General features: G+C 35.9%; 1 protein-coding gene across 5 annotated transcripts in view; it reads right to left on the minus strand.

Annotated features, from left to right (window-relative positions):
* The window catches only part of LOC135200888 (uncharacterized), a 1,536,981-nt gene that overhangs the window by 389,946 nt on the left and 1,132,035 nt on the right, over positions 1-15,000 (minus strand). The window contains exon 1 of one of the 5 annotated variants that reach the window (XM_064229629.1): positions 3,833-3,866. The exons of the other annotated variants lie outside the window; for them this stretch is intronic. The gene's annotated coding sequence lies outside the window, so the exon portion shown is untranslated. Of the gene's footprint in view, positions 1-3,832; positions 3,867-15,000 lie in introns of those variants that run through there. 5 annotated transcript variants of the gene reach the window in all.

A 15,000-nucleotide genomic window follows, 5' to 3' on the forward strand; every position in this document is an offset into this window, starting at 1 on the left:
TATATATATATATATATATATATATACATATATATATATATATATATATATACTATATAATATATATATATATATATATATATATATATATATATATATATATATACACTCATGTTTGTTAGTGTCATGGTTAAAATAATGAGATTGAGTGGCTGACCAGGGTTTGTAAGGTTTGTGTGGATGAGGAAAATGGTCCCGAGGAATGAGGGAATGGGATAATTGTTAAACTGTACGTATACATACAAAGGTAATAATGAAGATGACCACCTATATCACCTTTATCCGCAAGGATTATGGGGCATAATATTACTTAGCATATAAGGTAACGTGTATTGTTCGATTTTAAATAAGAAAGTAAGATAGATGACAGGAGAACTGATAGAGGAAGAGCAGTGGAGGTTTAGGGTTTTGGATGGATTGGTGCAGAACAATTTACTGTTAATATGTTACTTTTTACACTATGGGTTATTCCAAAACTCCTACAGTTGAAGTTTGAATGACAGAGTTACTACTGAGTTCATTTTGTTCTTTGGAATCACCCCAAGTTAGGGGTAATGGCTTAAAGCCCCTCTTAAAAGCACAGATTTGCATACTTGTGTGCGTCATTCTTTGAGCCCTGTCTTTCCTTTCATCTTTGATCTTGGCCCATAAATAATAGATATGGTTACGCGACAATTCACGTCCCTGACATACATAATACAAGTATATGAATATAAATATAAATAAATAGTGTATACATATCTATATCCTAATGTTCTGCTCTAGATTACATGATCATCTCTTTTGAGATACTTAATGTTGTGAAGTAATAAACTCCTTCTATTGGAGGAAAACTACACTGCCGTTATATTTGGGGATTGCAGTTCACGAAATAACATTTCATGCTGCAATAGGAAAGCGAAAAACTTTATCAAAGGGTAATACATCAATGTATTTTACACACACGTACTCATAATATTATTATATATATATATATGTATATATATTATATATATATATATATATACATATATATATGCATATAAATACATACATGCTGTATATATGCATATATATATGTATGTATACCAGTACAGGCAGGATCTGTAACCATGCATTTATGTAGGTCTGGTGGTGATAATAAACTTTACACTGTTTTACCAGGGAAAAGCAATCTATTAATTTATCGAAGGAATGCATCAGCCTTTGGTACCTACGTACACATATGTATTTTTGTATGTAATATGAGTTCGTACGTAAGCTTATTTCGCACGTACCTTGAAGTACGAAATATTGAGCGAAATGTCAATGTATGGAATATGTACATCATAGGATGAAAAATATCATATTACTTCGTGTGCTGTTGGTAATGTAGAAAAAATAAAATAAAAAATTGATGACATGTACAATACACTGCATGAATTTTAAAACATAATGATATAACCTGAATATTATTGCACAAAAAATACAAAACCGTCTACGATAATGTTCACAATAGAAGATAATTTATATGAGCAATTATCTTTGTGTTAAATTTAACAAGAACGCATAGAGAATGTATTCATTTTATGCTTTAAGGGCAAGTATAATATATATATATATAATATATATATATATATATATATATAATATATATATATATATATGTGTGTGTGTGTGTGTGTGTGTGTGTGTGTGTGTGTGTGTGTGATTGATAACATTACTTTAACAATTGAATCGTGGATGAACCCCTGTGCGGGAAAATTCCCCAACTACACTGCTTCATACACCTATACAAATGACTCATCCACAGAAATACAAACACATGTATGAGAGTATAAATACTTAAAAAAGTGTCAAATTTTCTGTCTTGGTACACATTTAATTTTTCCATGCGTATAAAACAGATCTATTAGTGATTTTAAACAATAAAAAACTGACAAGATTAAAATTCGTCTTAGCCAAAAGTCTCCTCTGAATAAGAACTATCTGTCGTTAAAACATCGATAACTGATAAAAGAAACAGATAATTAATACCTCTTGTCAATGATACTGACTTTGTTTTTTCAGCCTTTGTTCCCAGACGTCCACATATCAAATCTTAACAAATATCAGCTTTAAAACAATTCGACGGCTGAATGTCGTAATTAAAAGAAGCCACACCCAGAGGAGCCTGCAGTTAGATAGCATGATAACTGAAGTATTATATAAACAACTGTCTTTGTAGAGATCACGTTTCCAGCAAACACGGAACAGGATAACAAATAAGAATCTTTTCAATTAACAACTAAAATAATCTCTTTTTTAAATTTAAAAATTGATTTTACCTTGTGAATTTGAAAGTCAGTTATCGGTACGTAAAGTAGCACTATATAAAAAAAGGATGAATTGCATCTATACTTAGAATACATTAAATACCTGGTCAAAGGATGGTTACTCTGAAGTGATATTAATGCATACGCTAATAGCAACGTTTCGGTCGCGACGGAAAGATGACAAAACGAGGATTCTTAATTAACTAAGGGCATTGTAACAAGGGTGTCTCAGATTAGAACAAAATCTTAATCAGCAGAAAGTCGATATTTGAGCGGGTAATGAAATAATGACTCCCCCATTCTGGAATGCCATCCAATTTCATCTTGACTTAACGCCATAAAATATGGGGGTTTCCTCTACTTGGAGAACGACGCCATACTTTCTCTCTCTCTCTCTCTCTCTCTCTCTCTCTCTCTCTCTCTCTCTGTAAAAGCTCGTACACCATCAAATCGACTTGGAGAGTCATCAATATTCCGTAGAGAAGCCATCCACAGAATACCTTCGTATATCTTCTACCTCATACGTGTCCTATTACTATTTCACCTCACACTCACCATTTCTGTGAGGTGGAGGAGGGGGGTGGGGCGAGGGGAGGGGGAGGAGACGTACTGCTATAATTCCTCACCTTAATCTTCGTTTAAAAGGAAACCTCTTGCATCAACTACTCCCAATACCCCCAATACAATCAGAAGATGTCGAGCCTTCTATGTGTTCTATGAAGTGGTTCTCCATTATCGCGACTTTCTATTGATTTAATGATAGTGTCGAAGCAATTATATATTTATTTATCTATTTCTCGTTCATTTTTTTCTGTTATTGGGAAAGCACTTGTATTCTGAAACACACACACACACAAACGCACACTTATGTATTATATTTATACATGCACACATATACATACATAATATATCTACACAAACACACATACACACATACATACACATTTTTATATACTCAAAAACCGAAATCTTAATGAAAAAAATTAACGCCTTAACTTAGCCATCCGAATTACCTTTCCATAAAAAATTTACATAACAAATGCTTCCAGTATTCTTTACCAAAATCATCGTTTTTCACCGATTATCAGCACCCGCTTAAAATTTTTCAGATACATTGTTCATGTCCAGGTGCCCGACTTTCATCATTTTTTAATGATAAATAAAAAAACTTGGTATTTTGCAACGAAACTCCTACGTAGCAGACAGTTTACTTAATAAAAAAAATACCTTGCTTATTTTCTCCTCCTTCCTGAGAAGACGTTAATTCTTGAGGGACAAGAATGAAGAAAAATGTATCAGATAGGAACTGAAAGAAGGAGAGATGATGGAAAAAGAAGGAAACCGGCGTAATTACTTGCACCTCGGCTAAATACCCCTGGTTTATTTTTTCTTTCACTTTGGTAACCTTTTCCTCTCCCCACTTCCCCCGAGGCCATCCCCACCACGGCCTCCCTCAGAAGGAAGACCCAGATCTTCCCCCGCCCCGCCGAATTCCGGGAAATCCCTTCGTTTTCCTCCCAATTCCCACCCCCCGAATAAAACGGCATCGCCCGCCTTACACCGGCTATAGCACGACCGCGCCCTTGCACTAGCTGAGAGATACTGAGCTCTGACTCTCTCTCTCTCTTCGCCTGTGTGTGTGTGACCCCTTCCGCCGAACGAGATAAAGCGTCAGATGTCGGGTCATATTGATCATACTCCATTACAATGTGTTCAAAGTGAACATTCTCAAATGCGTGCCGCCGTGCTCCTTCGAGTGGTCCTCTGTGTAACCAACATCGCCATGGGCACAAGTTATTCGGTTTGGTAAGCAGGGAGTCCAGAGTGCGCATTGTGAAGTTCGCTCGGTTCCACGAAATACATTCGTGCTCAAGACAAATTTTCACTCTTGCTTGCCACTTCACCATTCATGTGTATAAAAGCATATCCATAAGTCATACAAAACTATGACAGAAAAATTGTCAAAACAATAAGAGAAAAATTGGGGAGGTGAGATTCCTCTAAAGTGAAAACTACTGTCATTAAAAAAATTTTTTCTTAAAGGCTCGGTAGATATAAAATGATTCAGAACTGATTATTCCCTAAAAGAAAAAGATTATTGTGGCAGCGAGCAAACATATCGGTGATTCCAGGAAAATCAAAATGTGAAAATGAAGAGGATAAAAGATACGTGACTCACGGGAACGTACACAGTACCTCAGCGGTGAAGCAAAGAACGTGAGTAAAAGTCGCACCAATAAATATTACCAAAAGGATAATCAATAAAAATGGAATGCAAAAGGGTAAAGGAAACGTGCAAAGTACCTTAGCTGTGTGATTAGAGAAAGATAATGAAGAGTTCACCAATATACATTAAAAAATTATAATAAATAGAGGCATAAAAGCAAAAAATTCATTAATTTAAACAAAAGCGTCCCTTGTCGACTGAATACAGAGCATATTTGCGAATTAAATTAGGAATCGCACCTCATTAAAAGTGAAACCGTACTGGAGCGTGAGATCAAGACAAACACTCAAAAATGATCAAAAATTAACTACGAAAATGAGAAAGTTTTTTTTCCTCTCTCTCTTCTCTCTCTCTCTCTCGGGGAACGTCAATTAAGAGGGGTGAAGATGTGGAAAAAGAGGTTGCAAGTGAGAAGGAGGAGGAAAGATGAAAGAAAAAAGAATGAGACAGCAAGAAAAAAAAACACCACCTGAGGAAACAAGAGGGAAATGACAAACGGTTATAACTGAAAGAACGAAAGCCGGGAATTTTTTTTTTCTTCCTCCAAGGAAAATGAAAAAAATAAAACATGGGAGTTACGATACAACTTCTAAACAAGCAATTGAAAGAACATGAATATTCATGGAACATGTTTCTCATTTTCTGACGAAGCAAGCAACGTTGATGCGACACACACACACACACACACACACACACACATATATATATATATAATATATATATATATATATATATATATATTAATATATATGTATATTATATATATATATATATATATATATATATATAAAAGTTCTTCATCTAGTTTCTTGAAGAAGTTTCTCCTGATGCTTAATAGAAATGCACATGGACAGATGTATGCAGACTGACTAGTCGTCCGTGAAGGTGCATATTATGTAGTTGTGCAATTGTCTGCATGCCTAATGCTTTGTGCATTGCGTGGGTACCTATCCACGTCTATGATTGTCTCGGCGCACGCGCACTCACACACACACATATATGTGTGTGTGTGTGTGTGTGTGTGTGTGTGTTCTAGTATAACTAACTGATTGACGCAGAATGGTCTAAGGTTAAGGGTACGGTAAAGGCAGATTCGGATTGGATGCTTTAAAGGTTAAAGGTGGAGTGCTACTGGGAGGCAGCAGAGTGAGTGAGTGGACTACATGCGTGGAGAGGAAGTGTTGTAAGAAGTTTGTGATGGTGGTGGTGACGATGGGAAAAAATAAGGTTTGGTGAAAGAGAGAAAGTATAGATGAACCGCTGTTGCAATAATAGATTGTAATTACGAGAATAATATATATATATATATATATATATATATATATATATAGTATATATATATATATATATATATATATATATATATATATATGTATATATATATATATAGGATAAAAAATATTAAAAATTTAAAACAAAGGTTGGTGAAAAGTTTGTGAAATGTAAACTTGTCTTAGAAGAAGAGAATATGAAAACTAGTATGGTTGGAGTCAAAAATATTCTGAGGTTTTACTTGTCAAGTAATGTAAAATAAGTAGAGTATTCTGGTCAAGGATTCTAGACCCACTGATAAGTGTAAACGCGGCCACAAACTAGCAAATGAACCTAAGCAACTAAGACTGTTCAAACAACCTGAAAATATTACTACGGGAGAAAACTGTGAAAACACGAAACTAAGAAACAAGAAATAGAATAAAACATATAGGATGATGGAAGAACACTATTAGACGAAATATACAGATATCTACGAGGAAAGGCTGTTGTTAATTAACCAAAGGTGAGAGTATTACAAAAAGCGAGTCAGCAAAGGAACTCCAAGTTTGTAGAGACTGCTTCCTATAAATTCTAGGGAATAAAAAGAATAAAAAGTAAGAAATATGAAAAGGTAGTAGATCTCATTTATGAACATGAACTGTGCCTTTAAATTCTCCTTCAAATTGTAAGGAATTAAGGAGTTACGACTGTCATAGTAAGGAAGATGAATTACTGTAATATATCTACGACATGTTTCGTATATAAAGCAAGAGATAAGGAAGGGTAGGACATGTGTTTATTAGTGAGAAATGTTTAAGAATGCTAAATGTTTACAGTATAGCAAAAATGTTTACGAAGCGGCTGATCACTGTACAAGATGTGCGTATACCGTCCACGACAAAGTATACGGCTCTGTAATGAAGGTGCTTAATGTACTATATATGAAATTTAAGATTTATGAAAAGAGTCGGAATATACCGATTTTTATTTTGTCACGAACGTAACATTTCATTGTAAATGCAACAGCCAACCGCCTGGTTTTTATTCAATAAATCCCCTTTTAAAGATAAAAGCTTTTTCTGTAACGCGCGTGTGCGTACCAACAGTGAATGAATTGATGAAATTTGGGCCATATGGCCCGGCGATGCGGCTGGGGAAGCCATTCAATGCAGTACAAACATAAAAACATGTATAAATCTCTCTCTCTCTCTCTCTCTCTCTCTCTCTCTCTCTCTCTCTCTCTCTCTCTCTCTATATATATATATATATATATATATATATATATATATATATATATATATATATACTATATACACTATATATATATTACACACACACACACACACACACACACACACATATATATATATATATATATATATTATATATATATATATATATATATTTATATCACTCATAGGTTTGATTCGAGGGCATCAAAAAGGAGTGCACACATAATGAATATTCTATTTAACGAAAAGCTGAATGACAAAAGTCACACGTGTTCATTACGAGTGTGGGTGGATCATTTCAACCGAATCATTGGGAGGAAGGGCTTACAAACGAAAGAATTGTTTTTTACATTTAAGTTTAAATGATTCTTCATGAGAGAGAGAGAAGGGTTGAGTCCCACAACTAACCGAATATAAATTATTCCTACAATAGTGAAAACACAGAACCATCACTTGTAACGGAGGCCAACTCTGAGTAGCACGAGTATAACAGCTTACGTTGAAAACATACTGACACATTATTATTATTATTATTATTATTATTATTATTATTATTATTATTATTATAATTATTATTATCTATTAATTATATTTATTATTATTATTATTATTATTCAGAAGATAAACGCCTATTCACTGACTGGAAACTCAAGCTACCACAGAATATGGTGTTCATTATTAAAATATAAGGCCAATTGTTTTAATGCTTTGCATCTTCACCAGAACCTTTCAGGTTCTAACTGCAAATCATCCCAGGGAAGACACATGACAATAATTACTGTATGTATTACTTTACACGGGCAAATAAAGGTATCATTACCCTTCAATTCCTGACGCTAAGAAGGAAGTCTACGCGAGACAGTGAACATTTATTTTGATTAGTCGGGACAAAACAGCCGAACTCCGCACTAATTAAGACTGACAAGGGCTGGCAATGTTTGCAAATGATTAATCACTAATCGTTGCAAATGTTTCCCTTGTCACTCGACGCTTTCCTCCGTTGATAACAACCTGACAGCTGGTGCATGCGCTGTCATGATGGCCGTGACATGCTCCGTATTTGCCTCGAGGGTTAATCAAGTTATGTCTTGAGTAACAGGCTATGTCGGAAGTTGGGTATTTGGACTTAACAGCACCCAGAAATTCTAAATTTATTCCCTTTGCGATGGAAAAAAATGCATGGCATAATTTACTTCAGTAATTCAAAAAGAGAAAATAAGATGTTCTCTTCATTACGTACAAGGAATTGGGAATTTCTTGTCTTTAATAAAAATAAATTAGGAAATGATTTGTATTCTTTATAGAGAACAATGAAATCAACATCGATTTTCTTTTATGAGAACAAAAATAGACTTAAATTGTTTTCGTAACTGAGCACTAAAAGTTCTGGAAACCCTCTTTTCAACGAGTACAAATAAGTCCACGTTTTCATAAGCTAAAGGATGATGTGTATGATTCCAGTGACTTAATTAAAGGAGATTTTCCACTGACACTGTTAATCAGTGCAATGCTAATCAATAATCGCGCGCGAGACGATGATTACACCGATTACCCAGTGCAGGAGAGTCAACATTTGAAATGACGTGTTAAGCGCAAAGTTTATTTTAATTAGCAAGTCCAGAAGAGCTGATGTTTGAAAGTTAGGAAATATGAAAATAAAAGATTTATCAAGGAATACTGGCACGGAACACCGTATAGACATTGTTCCACGAACAACTTTCCTGGTAGCTTTTTACAACTTGCCCCAAATATGAAAACGATTAGCCTGTGGATATCAGTAACTAGCGAGTTCCATGTTGCACAAATAATAAAAAAACAATATATCAGATAACTATGAACTTTGTGAAACATCCAAAAACAACTTGGAATAATTGCCAAGAAAAAAAAGAAAAAAAAAGAGAACTCTGATGTTTGTCACTAAAGCTAATGATGACAGAATTGTGATGTTTCCTACTGAAGAAAATGAAAGACAATTTTGATGTATGCTATTATTGAAGCAAATGATTGACCAAATTGTAATGACTACCACCGAAGTAAATGACTGATAGAACTGCGATGATTACAACTGAAGCAAATGATGACTTATATTTGCGAGGTTTGCCACTGATGCGAATGAATGACATAACTATGATAGCCAAAGACATGAAAACTATCGTTTGTCATGACCAAAGAACACAAATTACCCAATACGAGCTTGATTAATGTTCGCATGCCAAAATGAAAACACGACAATAATTCGTGATTAATGACTGCTATGTTCCGATGGGCTCTTCTAATTGATTAATGAGTACAAGAGCATCAACTTCAATGCCGACTATGAAACGGGCAATCATTGTTTGTGATGTCGACCTGATAAAAGGGCAATTAGAACGTTTATAATAGGGCAATATTTGTCGTCGATTTTGGCACATCAGAAGTAAGGAGTGTAATTGTTAGCAGACACCCCCCCCCCCCCCCCTCCCCCCCCCCCCCCCCAAAAAAAAAAAAAAAAAAAGTAAGATTTTGTTTGCAAAAAGAAAGTAAATAAAACAGAAGACGATGATCATACAACCTTTAAACTTTGGGAAAAGTGAAAATTGTGTATTTTCGTTTCCAAAAATATACGGAAAAAGAAAAATCTGGGAAAAGTGAACATATACAAATATAGAAAACGGGCGTGAATATTAAAAAATCAATATGATGAATCCCAGTCAAAGAGAGAGAGAGAAGAGAGAGAGAGAGAGAGAGAGAGAGAGAGAGAGAGAGAGAGGGGGGGGGGAGGGGTTCTCGACAAGCGTCAAACGAGAATGACATCCTAAATCCTGGGTAATTATTTGTACTGGGATTATGTAATTGATCATAAAACTACAGTAACGTTTCTATTCCACATTATAATGTTTCTTATTATATCATAATATAAAAATTAGCAAAGAAAAATGGCCCCCCGCCCCCATTTACTACATAAGAGACTTACTTACAACTAAGGGATAATACAAAACTTAGGCCAGCAATTTAATCTGTCTAATTATTCGCTCAGTTTGTTCATCACAGATTACCCGGATTGTTTAAGTTGGTAGTTTTACCAAAACTTGCAAAATCAGGCCACACAAAAGAAAAAACAAAACACCAATTCATCTATCGACATTCTGATGAATTTTCAGCATTAGCCAGTCACTTTCATCTACTTATGCCAGTCAGCGGAACTGGATGCCTTCCCTATAAAGACGTCACGGTGTTCCCCAAGTACCCAAGTTAATCTGGGTCCCGCATAAATTCCTCTTTCTTTTGCTGTAAAGTTTCATCGTCACATAAAGTCGTTAGCCTGGAAGCAGAAACTTGGCCTCATTTCCAATCCACTGATCTTTAGTCTTCACTTTCCCGGAGTGTAAAAGGCGAGGGACATCTTGGGATGTTTTACATCCCGTCAGAAATGCATACGAGGGACTGAACGCGAAGTTAATTAATCAAGCAATTAAAGCGCTCACGTTCGGTTAACTCGAAGTTTTGAGGGAAATTGTTACTTTGGTGGGTGTGAATTCTAAAATTATTTACGTCAGTTAGTGCTTTAATTTGAACTCGTCACCACTGTGCATAAATTGAGGGTTTTCTTCATAATCTTGACAATTAACGTGGGTTTGATAAATTGCATAAGTAATTAAATGCCTCAAAAGACTATTACTCAAAAAGGTGTGTGCGCTTTAATTACAAAACAAAACAATACAATACAATAAACACACACACACATATGTATATATACACGCATACACACATATACATAAGCGAATACCACAGGAAAATGATAGGCAGAGATCCAAACGCTTTCGTCTTTACTACGGCATTGTCAAGTTATCATTCGTTCCTTGACAATGTGTCTTAGTAAAGACGAAAGCACTTGGATTTCTTCCTATCATTTTCCTGTGGTATTCGCTTATTTAATGAAGTCACGTGCATCTACTGTGATGTTTTAAACATACACATACACATAATACACACACACACACACACAAACTATATATAATTTGTCTGTGTGTACCAATCATTACATGTACCACACAAGTACCCATAACGCACTTACGTACAAAGAACACAGAAAAAAATAAAAAACTTTGTATAAGATCTGTAATAAGGTGAACAACCTTAAACCAACCACTCTCCAATATCAGCTGATTACATTTCCGATGTGTTTGTGTTCCGGAACACAACAGTCCGACGTCTCCGTCAATATTGACTTAAACTTCGCACTCGAGACTTTTATTTGGAGATGACAAACTCCTAAACTCCTTCGCTTTCTACCCACTGGGTCGGATTTAATTCATTGTTTTGAGTTTTTCAAGCGTTTTTTGGGAAGGCTGATGAAAAGGTGATATATTTTGATGAAGGCTGATTAGGCACTTGTCAATAACGATGAAATGGTGATAAAGTTCGATGATGATGAGGGTTAGAAGAAACGGAGATAAGAAATGAAAAAATAAAGTTACGGAAAATAAAATGGAAAAGCGTCTTCTTTAATTTTTTCACGATAACGCCAACATTTCGAAAATGGAGAAAAAAAAAGTGGAAATCGATGATGATGATGATGATGATGATGATGATAGGAGGAGGAGGAGGAGGAAGAAAAGGAAGAATTGGTGTAGGAGTAGGAGGAGGAGTGGGAGGGGGATATGGTGGAGGAGGAGGAGGGAGTGGTGAAGAAGAAGGAGGTGTTAGAGAAGAAGAAAGTGATGAAGGAGTAGGAGGAAGAGGTGGTGGTAGATGGAGGAGGAGGAGGAGGAGGAGGAAGAGTAGGAAGAAGCCACAATAAGTAAAAGCAAGAAGAGAAAGAAAAAATAATAAACAAAAATCAAAGGAAACAAACAACGGAGAGAAATAACAAGGCGTGAAAAATGGACGTCAGCCATTCATGGCAGTGATGATGATGGTCGAGTCAATGGTGTTGACAGTGATGAGGATGGTGATACCGAGGGGTAAAAGGAAGGAAAAGAAGGAGAGGTAAAAGGGAAAGAGATGAAAAAAAAAATATGATGATTTGAAGAATGAGAGGAACTCAAAAGACTGAGGAGAAAATTTCTGACTTGAGGAAGGAATAAGTTTTATCACGTGGAGGGCATTAAATTTCTAATGACCAAAATATTGCATTATATATATATATATATATATATATATATACATATATATATATATATATATATAATATATATATCACACTCAGTCATTTCTACGCTGGCTCACTCTCTCATCCTGCTATCTATCTCTCCCCACCACTCCCAAATTAGTATTCGTCCACTGCCTCACCCTAAAAGCTTCGGACGGTAGAAATATTCCATACAGGCGAGGTCGAAACCCTAACTAATCACTGTTCCCTTAGCTGCTGCTGCTGACCGGACCCTGTCCTCAGTCCACTGCCTTTTTCCACGTCATTCTGCTCACATCTTCTCTCACTTGTTGCTACCTCCATCACATTAACTTTCTGACAGCTGTGCGTGTTCGTTCTCTCTTCCCTGCAATGGCGAACCGCATCCTATTCTTCCTATATATGTGTGAACAGTCCAAGGATTATATGATACTTGCTTTCTTAACATAATGAGCTCATATATAATGCACTAATGGACAGTAAGTATAATCAGTTCTCGTGTTTCTTATATGAGATTATGAATGGCATTTAAAGCCTACTTTTGAGACGCTGGGTAGGACCATCTGCTCCAAAGACTGAAATTCTTTGCAGGGATGATGACAGGGTATTGCTCAATTGTTAAGGAAATACCATACTACGAACAAAATGGGCTACAAGGAAGAGATGAATCTCTGAAGGTAGTGGGAAATACAGAAAGAAATGACTTACCAAAAAATAGAAAAAAAAAAACATCAAAGTGCAAGTCAATTATAAAGTATTTTAATCTCATCGTCGTCAACATCTGAAATTTGAATCCATCAATTTCAAATATAACCTCAAAGCCTCCTCACCAGCCTAACTTCAACTTCAATCTATATTTATTCGCTAGACCGACGACTTGCCTCAACAGCCATACATGATGTCTGTGTGTGTTTGGCGTAAAGACAGCGGACTTCGATCTTACCCGAGTCATATCCTTCAGAACAGCATCCCCTTTCATCTGCTGATTTAATCTCAGAGTCAAGAAGATGCATTTACAAGCACTCAATACTCTCTCTCTCTCTCTCAGTTTTATTTTCGCTCTCAGCCAAAAGTCGAAAACGAAATAAACAGGCGTAATAAAAAAAAAGAAAAAAGGGAAAGACGACCATTACCAATCTCGGCGAGTGCCTTCAACTGCGTTATATAAACTTCCGAAGAAAGTTTTTGGAGGAGAAATTGCTGGATTTAGGGAGATATCCTCGCGGTGATATTTAGAGACGTCCTGATTTATAGGTCCTATTTCATAATTCACTGATGAAAATGGAAAAGGTGGAGAGGAGGAAGACAGGCAGGAGGAAATTAAAGGTGAAAAATGGGGGGTTTATAAAACAGAAAAATGGAATAATTTTGAATGATTGAATGCTCTCTCTCTCTCTCTCTCTCTCTCTCTCTCTCTCTCTCTCTCTCTCTCTCTCTCTCTCATTGAAAGAGCATAAAATTCTCTCTCTTGAAAGAGAATAAAATTCTCTCTCTCTCTCTCTCTCTCTCTCTCTCTCTCTCTCTCTCTCTCTCTCATTGAAAGAGAATAAAATTCTGTTAAACTCATCTCCTCCTGTTAGCCGAAATATCAGCAACCTCGAAATGAGTAAATGTCTATTGATAAAAATTCCGGACTATTTTCATCCAGGTAGGTGTGTTCGTGTCTGATAAATATTATTTGGGCTAATTACAATACTGTTTACTTTTCAATTAACTATGTTATGGCGTCATAATTACTAACGGCAATTACTTCTTCGTATTCCAACATGCTGTTGGCTGGTAAATGATTTAGCATTTCTAAGAAGAAATGGAAATAAAAGGCTCCAAGGAACACCGTGACTGTTCCCTCAGCAACAAGTATCGCTATTACCGTAATTGCAACTAATTATTTGTAATTATGACTCGGACTGTTATCAACACTCGTTGGAGTATTCACGGCGCAAATTTTATTCTCTTTAATAAGGGGTATATTTGCATGTTCCGTCAACAATACCTCTTCATTTTATTTTCTGAGGGTTTTGGAATACTCAAATGAAATGCTTAGCTTTGAATAAATCTTTTTTGAAAAATAAATCGTGCTCATTCCGAATTTTTGAACAGATTAATTTACGAACCTTATTAAAAACGGCGACCCCGAATAAGGATAAAGCTGTAAGGAGGAAGAATTTACGAACATACTCTTATAGTAAAACCATTCAAATTATCTGATTCGTTGTGTACCTAACCATCTTCCCGATTATAGTTTGAACAGTCGCGGAACATCGTATATTCAATTCAAGGAAGTCCCCACAATATCACATTATACACTGTGGTTACACGAGGAACGATCATTGTAATAACACCCTTTCTCTCTCACCACTGCTACGATAAGACCGTTCCATCTAAAGCTGATTTGGATCTAACACCTTTCTAGGGGACAAGGATTCCCTCTGGGGACGATATAACATTCCCCTGAAGCCTCCCAAACCCTTCCTGGGACACGCTAATTACCCTTTTAAACCCACCCCACAACCCCCCATCCCCGACTCCTTTCACAACAAACAGCATCATAAGGCCGTTACCAGGCATTCAGTGACAACTTGCCGAAACTTGGCGCAGTCTCTTGTTGTTGTTGTATGATATGTATAAAGGGGGGGTGGTAGTCTATATTCTGGATGTTCGGAGGACAACCCAGTTGAATCATTTTGATTTATCGGATTTCACTTGCGAGGGACACCACTGAAATCGTTTCATTCAAAAACAAATTACTTTTCGTTTTTTGTTTTCTGAGACGTGTACTGAATGATCATTACATATAGTGAAAAATTACTCACTGTGGTAAACATAACTTACACCGAAATGAAACTACTAATAGAGCCCGATAGTTCTAATGAATGAACGATCGAAATAAGGGACTTGAAAAAT

Source organism: Macrobrachium nipponense, chromosome 27 (genome assembly GCF_015104395.2).
Source record: "Macrobrachium nipponense isolate FS-2020 chromosome 27, ASM1510439v2, whole genome shotgun sequence".
Taxonomy (NCBI): domain Eukaryota; kingdom Metazoa; phylum Arthropoda; class Malacostraca; order Decapoda; family Palaemonidae; genus Macrobrachium; species Macrobrachium nipponense.